The sequence below is a fragment of the Protopterus annectens genome, chromosome 5.part1, assembly GCF_019279795.1.
Source record: "Protopterus annectens isolate FY-2018-M chromosome 5.part1, PAN1.0, whole genome shotgun sequence".
NCBI classification, from domain to species: Eukaryota; Metazoa; Chordata; order Ceratodontiformes; family Protopteridae; genus Protopterus; species Protopterus annectens.
In genome coordinates, this window is record NC_056736.1 from 415,646,654 (window position 1) to 415,661,279 (window position 14,626).

Below are 14,626 nucleotides of genomic sequence, written 5' to 3' on the forward strand. Positions count from 1 at the left end.
GTGATCATTAGCCTAGTACACACCTAGGAACCTATAGATGTAAGATATAATTTAAATCGGCATTCTTCACAGATTCATCTTTCTTGAAATCTAAGACAGAGTCATAGATTTTGTGCTCTTGTTGCATTTCTACCTTGCCTGTCAAGAATGCACTTTTACTCAGTTTCTTGAGATTTTATTTCTTAAAAGTTTATAGACTATGGTGCTGTATTTAGTAGTAAGTCTTGACAATTATCTCTAATGCACTGTGGCCACTATTTTGTACAGGACATTTTCAGATGATTCAGCTAATGCTGACTTGGTAAATGTTACTTCAGTACCGTATGCCATTGGCTCAGGCAGCAAAGATGGACACCAGATACAGTCCTTCATCTTGGCATCAGCCATTGTTTATCACTAGAGTTTTTCTAACCCATCAACTCCCAGGCCAGTGATGAATGGGTTAAATTTATTTATTCATTTATTTATTTATTTTATATGTGTTTACTGGCAGTGTCAGACTGCGCTGATAGCCCATTTTCAACAGAGGCCTGGGGAGAAAAGCTCCAGTACAATAAAAATATATAACAGAGATGAATGTCGACTAAAGGGATATGTAAAGAAGTAGGGTTAACAAACATTTCCAAGGAGACGAATATTGTACAACAGTGTACATTATACATTCCAAATACAACAACACATAAAATTATATACAAGATAGAATTGTTGATACCAAATAGTATCCAATTTTAACAATTCTTGTAAAAACAGGATTCAGCTACAGGGCAATATTGTGAATACAAAAATAGTAATTGTTGTACAAACAAGGCTCTGAGTTACAGTCAGTAACTATGCTATTCCACGTGAAGCCATACTGATGGTAGGATAGAGTGGAGGTAGTGAAGTGACAAGGAAATCGAGGAAGAGAAAGAGTTAGAGAAAGGAAGAGATGAAGAAAAGAATGAAGTGAGAGAAGCACAGTCAGTGCCTGGCATGCGCGGTTAGTATACTAAGGAGAAGATATGAGCGGTAAGTAGGGAGTCTGCAGTTAGCAAGAAGTAGAGTGAGGTCACTCGAGTATTACAGGAGCATAGCCAGTTGTTGGCAAGGTGATCCCCGAGAAGTATCTTAAATATGTCCTTATTAGAGGTATTTCTTATGTGTTGTGGTATTGAATTCCATTTCTCAGCTATCTGTTAGAGAAGAGAGCATCTCCAAAGCTATTGTTAGACTTTGTGATGTTTAATAGAAACTTGTCAGATGACCTCAGAGTTCTGGAGTTAGACTATGGTAGAATTACGTTTTTAAGTTTTTAAGTTTTTGAGTACATGATATACATCGATGATCTGAATTCAGTCATAACACCCTGGACTGATAGTACATTAAATGTCAAAACACATGGATGGAAGTCATATTGTGAAATGATGTAAGGTAGGCAATTGGATATTAAATGGCATTCTGAGGACATAAACGTACCAGTGGTCGATCAGCACAAAAACTGACAACATGGAATACAATGAAACAGAGAAAGATATGTCTACTCTGATATATATATATATATATATATATATATATATATATATATATATATATACATATTGTCCCACCTGGACAGAAGAGCTCTGTGTCCAAAGACATCCCACCACTGAAGGGGACAAATGGGCTTTGCACAGAAGGATACATAAACTACAAAGAATAGCATTGTTTGTATACTAGGAAAATACTAGTGTTGTATTTTGCAAACAACAAAAAGGTGTAAGGGGAAGAGAAACCACTGGTTACTTCACTTTTTTCCCTACATTTGTTCAAATGTAAAGTGGATGCAGTTAAATTTGTCAATACCATTCCTCCAATTTTCAATTCCTTAATCACATTTTCTATGTAAAATTAGAATTGATGGAGTCAATGTTTGCCAGAAGTGAGTCAAAGAGTTGGAGATGTTTCTTTTTTCTCCAAAGTTATATAACAATAGAGTTGGTATATATAAGAAAGGGGAGTATAGAAAAGCTAATCTCCCCATATTACAGGTGCAAGGAAGGAGGAAGAATACCCTTTGCATAAAATGTTTTTTTTTTGTTTTCTCATTTGATTAAACCTTCAGTCTCTTTGTTTCATCCATATGAAGCTTCAACCATTTTAGTGTCAAAAAATGTGGGGGAAGCCCTATCACCATCTGTTTCACTGGTGATGAAAAACTAATCAAATTAAGCATTCTATGGCCTATAGCAGAAGTATGACAAACACAGTAGCTGCAATGATGCTGGACAAAGGGATCTGAAACATCTGATGTCCTATTTAAGGTGGTACAGTACACTGTGCAACTGGTCCTAGACAACGTATTGCAAACATTGCCCAAAACAAAGTTTTAATTCTGTGGTCAACGAAGTAGTGGTCTCAGTGCCAAGCCAAAATAACTAATAAACCAAAAATAAGGCACAGCAAACCCAGCAAAAGGACAGAACTTGGCACAGTGAACCCAGCAAAAGAAGTTGCATTTTGACGAAAACGTATGACGACCTGTTTACACAGCGTTATTGTTGCTACGTGTGTTTTTTTCGTTTATTTATGTTTGGATTAAAGAAAGTTCTGTCCTTTTGCTGGGTTCGCTGTGCCTTATTTTTGGTTTATTATTTAATTCTGTGGTCACAAGGGCAAGATGGAAGAAAATACTCCATCAACATGGTAGCCTGTCTACCAGAAAGACTTCAAACTTGAGATGTTTCTTTAAGGGAAGTTGCCTTTGCATGAATAGTTGCTGATAATGGGAAAACTGGTTTTCAGAAGATCAAGATATAGAAAACTGTGTTGAGAAAGATCAGCAAAGCAAATGGACAGAAATGTAAAGATCTGATGAAAAAGTAAGACCTATGTAGAACTGTGAAAAAACTGAGACAGATGAGCTGACATTAACAAGGAAGTTGGACAAGCATACTCTAGGGATACACATTGATTTCACATTGGATTGCATTTGATCAAAGACCAGAACAGTGAAAAGAATGAGTAAGTACAAGTATATTAAACACTATTAAATATACAGTGGTGCAAGATAATGAGTATATACGGAGTATTTCTACCTCCACAGGACAACAATCTGTGAAAATTTAAAGGAACATAATTCATGTGCAGACCACATGTGGTCATGCAAAAAAATACACTCCGACTCAAGCATATTAATTCTGCATAAAGGTAATAAAAATAAATAAATAAATAAATAAATAAATAAATAAATAAACAAAAGAGAACTCTGAACTGTGACTGCATAAATATATGTTTTAGCTATAAAAGCAAAAGCATTAAAACCTCATATTGAAGTTTGACTCCTGATGAACGCTAAAATGCATCCAAACAAAAAAAACCTTTCTGATAAAATTTAAATTATAAACCTCAAAACAGGAAACAAAGCAGTGTAGGAAAAGACAGAAAGTAATTAACATGAAACAAAGAGGAGCAGTTTTCATAGCAACAGCAAACAATAAGTCAACAACTGTAATCAAGGAGTCAGATGACAGACAGACAGGTACACACACACACACACACACACACACACACACACACACACACACACACACACACACACACACACATACACACACAGACATTGAATTGTTTGACTTAAGGTATAAATTGGAAAGCTATAATGCACAGAAGTGCAACTGGCTTCACTACAGGTTGCTCGGTTTCTGCTATCCACATCATAAGAAAAAGAAGATCATGTCAATGCCAGTGACTGCTTCCCATTGAAAATTATTTCTGGTGTGGTTTCTATGTGTATGCTAGTAGTGATTCCATTGTTTTGGGCAATTTCTCACTTCTCTATTTTTGTGTGACCACTAAGTTGTTATGTATAACTTTGTGGACTTGACCACCACAATGGTGTTGCAGGAGGAGGGGGCAAAAAAAAAAAACACTTGTAGACTGAGTTTTCTCCCATTTATGCTTTCTGAATTTCTTTTTAGAAATGTAGCTCCTCAGGTTTTAGTCACTTGAGGATTAGTAGTGGGACCATGCAAATGCATTTTAAAATAACAGTTAAAAACACATAAACATCAAATCCACTTAAATAAAGGCAACAGTCATACAAATAGCTTAAGAAAAATGATGGGGGGAAAGCATCACTGTTTATCTACGTGTGTCTTACTATTTTTTGGGAGCTGACACCAAAATATTGAATAATTTTGAGGCTTCAACAATCATACCAACAATTACACCAATTTAAGAAAAAGATGTGTGCATGTAAAGGTGAAACATTAATGTTTACACACACACACACACACACACACACACATATATATATATATATCCTTTCCAGAATGTGGAGTTGCGATGAAAATTACTTCTGTTGTGAACATTCTTGTGGCTATGTTATTAGAAAATCAATACTCATTAATTAAGCTCTATACTTCCGATATTTAAGTCTCCTTAATTTGACTCATTCATCTGCCATTTTTCAAGTTTGCAGGCTGAGCAGCAATAGCCTGGAATTGAGTTACAATAAATTTCAATGTAAGAAAAATCTTTAAAAGTGAGCAACTAAAGCAGTTTGATTGCTCATTATAACTGTTCTCACACTTAATACAATAAACAACACATAAAAACTAAACAAATAAAAATACAAATGAAACTGTAAGACAGCTTAGAGGATTAAGGCTGCAAGCTATCAATGAGCCACTTCAAGTGATCCTTGATTTGACTCCCTTAGCATTCATTTGTCTTCTGTGTAACTCTGGCCAAGTTGTTTTACCAGGAAATTGGACTAGGCTAGTCACTAGTCTCAAGGACCACCTGCTTAGTAATTACCTATGAACCTAAAGTCATCTTATTTTCAATTTCCCAAACATAACCCAAAAAATAGAAGCATCAAGTAATAAAAAGACAATAAAGCTCAACATTTCCTTGCTCTCTTTCTATGTTCCCTAGCCTACCACTGGAGCAATTTGGTGCAGTCCCTCTGTCTTTTCCCCATACTCAAAAGCAGAACAAAGAAGTGGTGAACTCCGTTTTAATTGCCAGGCCACAAATTCCCATCTGGTAAAATATCTGGCTAGATGTCTAAGGTTCAGCTGCTACTTAGTTTAAAATCATACATGCAGTTTATTGTAGCAATGATCCACTACTCATGACTCTTCTGTTATTGCGATTACTTCACACTACTGAACTTTATGTTACACTAAAAATGAATGATTTTATGATGATTTTAGGCTAACTTCAAAATGCTTACTGTCTCAGAAAATTTATAATATGTGAAGGACTGCTGATGAGGTGTTGTTCAGTCATGACATGTCTTCACAAACAGAACTGCAAAATAGAATACATCAGTTTGACAAAAAAGGCATTTAAATAACTACCCTGAAAATTGTTGTATCAAAATTTCACTCATTTGAAAGGTTACAACTAAGCACATCAAGCAATTAATTAATACGGACAGGCAAACTGTTATAGATTAAAATGCAGTAAAAATTGTAATCATCATACGTGAGCTATTACATGTAAATTCAAAATGTGAATAAAACTACTGATACCTATTTTATGAATGAAATAAGGCATTTGGGGTGTGTGCATTGTACAGATATCAAGCTATGATGGATTGTGAAGTCACTCGCCTTTGAGTTTATACCTCACAAAACCCTATGGTGTGTGGCATTATCTGCCATGCACAGCCTCACACTGTTTATTGTATTAACCATAAATGTTCACCAATGTGGATGGCATTAACTTAAACACAGAACTTTACTGCATTACAATTTAGGCATCATTTTTTCTCAAGTTTTCATTATTGTTTTCCTCTTATTACATTCTTGGGGCTCCTCTATGACGACTGTGTAAACATGCCATTCAAGTGTGTACCTTTGCATAGTTTATTGCATTTTTTTATGCAGATCTTTTTGTTCTCATAAATTCCAGCTGTGCATTGTCCAGTTGGATATGCTCAGCTAATAAAAAGAAATGAGCAAGTAAATGTAATATTTTGTAATAATAATAATAATAATAATAATAATAATTATTATTATTATTGTTTTGCTGTTATTGTTATTGTTATCATTATTTTGAATCTTTGCTTTAAACAGATAAATATAGAAACTTTCAATAGCTAGTTTCTCAGTATTGCCCATGTTAGTAATATGCTTTTTGTGTATTTGGCTTATTCTTTTGTGTACTCTGGATAGTTTGGGTCTATATTAGATAATCGAACTTTCAAAAGTTTGACTGTCATATGGTCGACCCCATATGATTGAACTTTTAAAAGTTCAAATATCTAATAAAAAAAATAAACTACATAAATAATCTACCTGAACGTTTTAAGAAGGGGGGCAAGCCCCTGTGCACCCCCCACAACCCCTGCTCTTTAAGTATACCAACTCCGAGATTGCACTACAGTGCAGAAAAGGGAAATCTTTGCATTCCATGCTGTATGGAGATCTCTGTTAAAACATTCAAAATTTCAAAAATTCGATCATATGGTGTCGACCATATGACACTCGAACTTTTGAAAGTTCGATTATCTAATATAGACTCGATATTTCCATTAAGTATCCAGTAACTGATTCAGTGTTGCTTGCTTAATTCTTGGTTTAAACAATGATGCAAAAAATAAGCATTATTTCTTGGTTTGAGAAAATATACGATGATAGCCTGTCCCCAATTTTCAAATACACAAACTGTACATACTAGGCTTCTTGATTACATATACTTTATCTGTACCTAGTGCCATCAGTTATTCATGGGTTTTAAATCATTACTAATCAGTTTATTTTGAAATTTAGGAAATGCTTTCATTGCCTATATTTTTGTTTGTTTTTGGTTAGTCATTTGTTATATTATTAGTAACCAGTTTTTGTGGTTATTTTTTATTTTAACAGCGATGCAAAAATAGGTGGGTAGTGTTAATCCAGTTCAGAGATTAAAAAACAGTTGAAATGGAAGATTATGTGTTTTGCTTTGACAGAGGGGCCATAGTGTAGTATATCATGCAGGTCACATGGCTAAGTTCCTTCAAGTTGTGGGTTACACAAAGTTTGACATGTGGTCACATGCATTAACAAACTTGTATCCAAAGCCAATCTGCCCTTATGACTTACATTCCATGGTTTATTTCACTGTCAATGGGGTGTCTGTTACTGCTATTGCACTGCTTGGAAAATTGTTTTACATTCAGTTCTGCCACCAGTAAGTCAAGACTGACAATACTTTGGCTAAAATGGCTTGTTTTGGATTGGCGCTGCAATATCCTTCAATAGAAAAATGCTGACTAGGATACTGAGATGTGTTTCATGACAGTGGACACCTTGCGCTACATGGACAAAACACACGGTTGTGCAGAATAGACATAAATAACAATACAGGACATATAATATGAATAAGGAGAGTGTTGTACTTCAGGGAGATATAAGATGCATGATAGAAATGACATACATGAAGCACAGTAGCCAAAAACATATGTAAAAGGGCAAATTAGTGCTCTCATGCTCCCTTGCATTATCCTCAGAATGTGCAACAGTTAGTGCGAGGTGGCAGCTGCTGCGTCAAGCTGCCACATCATGCAACACTGAAACAACATATGGCAGATGGGAAAGACCAATTAACTGGTTCCCAATCAGCTGGATACCTTATGGCTTCATGAAAGAGGCAGAAAGAAGAGCACTTGAAAATAGCAAAGACAGGATAGCAAGCAGAGGACTATAAAGTAAGAACACATAAGTAAAAAGCTGGTTGGGAGGAAGTAGGACAATTGTTTGTTTGTGGGGAGAGGTCTCTACTTTATATAAAGAGAAAAGCAAGGTAAGAGGGTAAAAGGAATGGAGGGTTAAAAAGCAGAAGGAGGCTAGAGTATACAGACACACATGTAACAGTAAAGACAAATAGGGCAAGATGTGTATGCACCAGTAAGGGAAGACATGGGATACACACAAACAGACAGACAGAGGGCAAATGGTGGAATACACACAGACAGACAGAGGGCAAATGGCTGAGGACAGAGTAGGGTATGGGGACACCTTCCAACCTCTTACTGCAAGAAGTCCTGACAAAGACAAAAATAATGGGAGGACAAAAGCCCAACTTTAGAGACAATTTTTAAATATTGCTCTTATTAACTTTGAAAGTTGATAGAATTACTGTTTTTTTATTAACATATATTTTTTGAAGGGTATGAAATCTGAAACTCAAATGTTTGTCATTATTTAATGACTTCAATCTTCAAAGATTTGCCAGAAAAATACTAATTTTATAAGGAACAGAACAAAAGTATTAGACAAAATCTGGACAGTTTAGAGGTATAGGCAGCATGCCAGCTTTTATCCAGTTCAAAAGAATATTACTGGGTCCTTGTAAATGGAAGTCCTGGTGGCCTTTGGCATGTACCACTACCACTTCTGGCAGTCCAGTGGCATGGATAAGTCTGCCCAGTGAATCCAAAATCCACTGCAGGAAGGGTTGCTGTGTGGTGACTCAAAACAGCCATCTCCATGACCAACTCCAGCTCCTACAGAACCAGGTGCAAGGGATTGGCGTGGGCTACTGTTGGTGATGGTCTTGAATCTCTCAGATGAGCCACTCCTAACTCAGTCACCCACCACAGATGCAGCCTTGATCTGGGTAGCAGCAGGTGGCAGCTGACATAGCTGTGGCTCTGAGGTGCAATCGTGACCTGCAGAAAAGAATGCCATTAGTGATGATGAGTCACAGCTGGAACATCATGTGGAACAGGTGACAAAGTAGGAGTTGGCTGACTCTGGTGCACCATATGACCTACCACATCCTGTGGCAACTGGCAGCATTCTCTTGACACTAAACCCTCACAGAAAGACCCAAGGAACATACAAGCCATCACAGTCAGGTCTGGGAGAGATAAAAACAATGGAGCAAAGCTACAGCTACACACGTATCCATGCAAGCAAGCAGAAGCCTGTGATGATACGATACAGATACTGCATTACCATGTGCATGTACAGTAAAACTGAAACAGGACATGCTACCCACAGCTTGGGAAATAGGCAATATTACTACATGTATGTGTAATGCAGCAGAATATGAAATAGTGGACAGAGTCAATACAGATACATCCACGTACCTAGATCCACAAACACCACAGTACCACAACAGTACAATTAACAAAAACAGCACACACCAGAGACAGACTGTCACCTACAGTAGCCAAACTGGCTCATCCTGACATTTGTCAATGGAAATAAATTATATTAAGAACAGTGCTTTGAAAGTCAGAAATAAAGGCCAGGTGGCTGCCAATGACTGCCAGGGCCACTCTCCTACTAAAGCAACTCAGTTTCAAACTATTAAACTGCTCCTATTGCCTTGTCACTATCCCTAGAACATGTACTGAATGTTAGAAAAAGCAGCTACTTCTTGCAATCATTCACAGGTAATGCAATCTGCCTAGCTAGACCACAATTCATTAAAGCAATAGGTAAATGAGCCTGCTCTAGACTTGCATCAGCATTATGGAACTGTCTTTCATAAAATATTTAGAAAGGATTGACAGTGTAGAGGATTAAGGCTGTTTACTGTGCTAAAGAATTTGAGTCCCTTAGCCTTCATTTGCCCACCATTTGAACTTGAGCAAGTCACTTAACCAGACAGTGCTTTAGAGCAATTGGGAAGCTGGGCTAGTTTCATCAATGGTCCCCTGGACAGCATGCTTGATAACTACCAATGAACCTATTAAATATATTTAAGAAACAGCTACTTGAATCTCTTTATAAGGAATACTTAAGTCAATGCTTCAACACAGGGTAGGTATAAGACCAGACAGGTAGCCCAGACTGGTACTAAACAGAACACCTTACTTCCTGCCCTGACCAATCTACTTCATAGGTTCATAGGTTCATAGGTGTGTACTTGGTAAATGGCTATGCGGCCTTTACAAGCCTAGCCATAGGATTACCCTGGCACCTGACCTTTGTTCCCAGTGCCTCTGTCGAGTAGAGCCACTGGTGTTATCCCCGAGGTGAATTTTCTGTTTCCCATCCACTCATCAAGATTTCTCTTGAAGAGGGTCAGCAAGGTGCTCTGCTTGACATGTATGGCAAGTCTGTTCCATAGCATTTGCAGTCTCTGAGTTATGAACCTGTCCCTCCAGTATGTTCTGTTAATTGTGATAATGAGGTTGAGGTCTCTGGAGCATGTGGTGCGGATGGATTGGGATTTCTTTAGATATAGCATTTCTAACAGAGCTGGGTCAGACATGGCTTTGTAAGTCAAACAGAGATCACCTCTAAGTAGGTGATATGAGACAGAGAATAGTTGGAGTTTTTTGAGTCTGTCCATATCGGACAAGTGTTTAAGGCCTAGGATCCTCTTTGTGAGGTACTTTTGTGGCCTCTCCAGTTATTGCAGGTGTTTAGTGAGGTACATGCAAAATGGGGCATTGTAATCGATGATTGGCCTAATGAGGGAAGAGTAGAGGAAGACAATGACCTCCTTCTTCCTGGATGCAAAACCCTTAGTAATGAGATGTGCCACATAGAAGGACTTTCTGACCACAGTGGCAAAAGAGAGGTTGCTGTCAACCTGTATTCCCAGATCTTTTATAATGCCTTCTGTGTTCAGTGGACTACCATCAATGTGGTAATTCATGGGAACCAGATTTTTCCCAAAGGGGATGACGACACATTTTTTGGCATTGAGCTTAAGGCCATGGTTCTGACACCAGTCGTTGGCCACAGGGAGGCCATTCTGTAGGATGTCAACATCACTTGGGGAGTTAATAATAGCTCCCAACTTGCAATCGTCTGCAAACTTTGTCAGCCAGAGTCCCTTCATGTTGGCCTGGACTTCAGAGAAGTAGATACCAAACAGGAAAGGACCCAGAACTGAACCCTGTGGGACTCCACTTGTGACTAATCAGCAGTCTGACTTGGAGTCAGCTACTTTCACACTGTGGGTTCTATCTGTGAGGCAGTTTGCAACCCAAGTAGTGATATAGGGGTTGATGCCAAGCTTAGTGAGTTTTTCTATGATTCCTGAGTGGGGAATGGTATCAAAATCTTTGGCCAGATCAAGGTAGGCTGTATGAACCACCTTGCCTTCATCCACAGCTCTGGTGACTGACTCAAAGAAGTCGACCAAGTTGAGCAGGCATGATCTACCCTTCAGAAAACCAAACTGTGTGGGATCCAGAGTTTGGAGATTCCCTATATCCTTGTTAGGTCCATGAGGATGTGTTCCACAGCTTTGCATGTCAGACTCGTCAGGCTAATGGGGCAATAGTTCCCAGGGTCTATAGTTACTCCTCCTTTATGGAGAGGGATGACTGTAGCAGTGCACCATTCGGCAGGGACAAAGCTTGAGGTGAGGCTGTGATTGAACAGGGCACACAGTTGAGGTGCCACTTCACTCTGTAGTTCATGTAGAACACAACCAGGGATATTGTCAGGTCCCATAGAAGCTGTATTCTTGGCCTTGGGCAGTGCTGTTTTAACCTGTGCAGCAGAAATACTGGGTGCCTGGCAATCTACTAGTATTGCGATTGGTCCTTTGGGGGGAGAGGGGGGTAAAGTTGGCACTGAATCTGTCGGTCAGTATACTGGCAATATCTGTTGGCTTGGTATAGGAGGTACTATTGTGCAGTAGCTCAGAGTAAATCTGGGTTTTGCCATGGAGATTCTTTACATAACTATAGAAGGCCTTGTGGTTGTCTTTACTATCTGCTGCAATTCTGTTTTCATACCTAGCTTTAGAGGATTCGATGAGAGATCTCAACTTTTTGTTGAGGCAGATAAGGGAGTTTTTCCAGTCTTGGGACTTCACCTTATTCCGCATCAGTTTCCTCCTTCTGTTGCAGAGTTTGTTTATGGCAGGGGACCACTAGATTGGTTTCCTTTTTTTGGAGGAGAGTGTTTTGATTCTATTGGGTATGGCGAGATCCATGCATTTGTGTACGTGTTCGTACAGTGCATTGGTGTATGATTCTGCAGTCACGCAACCATTCTCCATTTTCATGGGTGCCGTGAAGTTAGCCACCACTGTTTTTAGGATCCCAAAGTTAGCTTTGGAGAAGTTTTTCATGGTGGTTACCTTTGCTGGGGGGTTGGGAAGAGATATGGATTCCCAGGGTAATTAGTTTGTGGTTGGATCTAACCAGGGAGGAGCTGACTACTGGTGTAGAGCAACGGTCACCCATGTTAGTAATGACCAGGTCGAGGATGTTGCTACCTCTAGTGGGGGTAAGAATGAGCTGGTCCAGGGCATTGGAATTAATGAACTCCAGTAAACATTGGGCAAGTGTATTGGTACATGAGTAGTTTACCCAGTTAATGGAGGGGTAGTTCAAGTCGCCTAGTAAGAGAGTGTTAGGTTGGACCCTAATATTCTCCAGGGTGCTTAGGAAAGTGGAGTGCAAGTCTTGGGACATGGTTGGGGACCTATAGCAGGTTACGACCTGAATCACTGTCTTACCCAGTGTTAGCTGCACCTGAAGTATCTCTGATGCATTATGTTGGGCTACCAGTCTGGAGGTGTGTGCATCCTTTATGGATATGGAAATACCACCACCTTTGGAGCTTCGGTCTAAGTTCTGGGGCCAAAAGGTGTGGAATGAGTTATAGCCTGGTAGTGCAGGGGTGCTTTCGGCTCCTTGAACCAGGTCTCTGTTACAGCACAAATGTCGATGTTCTCCATTTTAAGGAGTGCCTCGAGTGAGTGCATTTTGAGATTTAGACTTCTAGCATTGAGCAACATGACTCTCAGACTGCATTTGTTTGTAGCTGTTATGGTGGTAATTTGGCCTTTGGAGCACTACCTAAAAAGGCACTATAGGGGTGGCAATAGCCTTGGCCAGCATCCAGAAGCCCAGGGGTGACAGATGCAGGCCATCTCTGGCAAAGCATTGAGGTCTGTCAATCATGTCATCCCAGGCAGACAGATGCTAGATCCCCTTAGAATGACACCAGAAACTTAGCCAGTTGTTGAAATCAAACATTTTCTGCTTGTACTGTGGTATCATTCTGGGTGATGGTAGGATGCTGCTCAGGGCTAGGGTCATACCCTCCTAGGCTACATAATCCGAGAGCTCCTCCATGTCTCTTTTCATGTAGTCCAGAGAGGTACGTTTCAGGTCATTCACACCCACATGTACAATGACAGAGTCATATTTGTACCTGTTGTTGAGCAACTTGAGTGCATGTGTTATGCGTCAGATCCTGGCACTTGACAGGCAGCTGACTGTTAATTTCTCCTTATTCAACCTAGTGAGTGGGACATCAGTGTGCCTCACTATCGAGTCACCTATGTCTAGTGTGTTGGGCATGCTGTTTTACCTTAGGGGCTTTGGTTGAGTGGCACACTGTTTAGGAGAGTTATGTGTCTCGTGATTAGTGTTGTGTTGTGGTGGTCGAGTGCATTTATGCCTTGGAGCGCTCTGCTGCTTGGGTAGATTTTTATTGAGAGCCTCCGTGAAGGTGGGTGTGTGGTTTGCGTTTTTATGTGAAGGCAGTGCTGGTGTGTGTTCCAGAGGGCTATGTGTTCCATGTGGTGTGGTACAAGTGTTGACCTTCTCCTCTTGACCAGCTATTCCGGTCTTGGCTGGAGAGTGCGTGGCTTCCAATTTGGATATATAAGTGCATCTCTCGCAAGTCTGAGTGTTGGAAGGTAAGAGGAGAGGGTTGTCAGTGTACATGAGACAGTTTCTACATTGCCTCAAGATGCCCAGGTTCACCAGATTAATTGGAGAAAGCACAGGGAACTAACCTTTAGACATGCCTGGCAGGGTGGGCATTGATAATAAGTACTGGATCTGTTTCCTTGTAGAACGTTTAGTGCTGGTAGCACTTGTGTGCTACAATAATTGCTACAAGAAGTCTGGTAAAGTGCTAGACTAATTAGCTAGTATAAGTGCAGGAGAGGAGAGTACTAGTAGATCTAAGGGAAAATTGAAGAGCAGGCTCTGGCACTGCTCAGAATCTTTCAAACAGTCCTGGATACAACAAGTCTGTATCTGGACAACACTAGTTGCAAGAAAGGCGGAAAACAAGAGCAAACATAGGCTTTTAAACTGGAAAGTTGAGAGAGATGGAAAAACTGCCCAAACGACCAATAAACTACAATTTCTGGGCCAGGAACCACTCCTCCTGTGGTAGATAGGTAACTTAATGCTTACCACTCCTACTGATAAGCTAGAAGGCTTCCCTCCAACACAGAAAGGCTTGGGGGGGGGGCTCAGAAGCTTACAGTCTTGGGCACAGCAAATCTGTATCTGGGCTAGACTAGTTACAGGAAAAGGGGGAAATAAGCTTGGACAATCATGAATGCATAAATATGTACAATAAATGTTTATGTTACCAAATATGGTAGACATGTTCAGTCTAATAGTTATTTCTGACAGCTGTAAATGTTAATGACACATTATTCACTGTATAACATCAATGACTTGCAGATATTTCTATATGCACTCATGCTAACATCTCTTGCTTCTGTATTATGCACGTTCTTTCTCTGCATTAGGTTGTATTTCAGAGCTGCAACTGTATGTACAAATATGTAAATGCCCTTGGGCCTGGGTTATGGCTGAAAATGGTCTGAAGACCACACCACCTACCCAATCAACAAAGTTAATAGATAAATATGCAAAAGACAAGAGTATGTATTGCTAAACTAAACATTCTAAGAATCACAAACTGTCATGACAGAAATATTT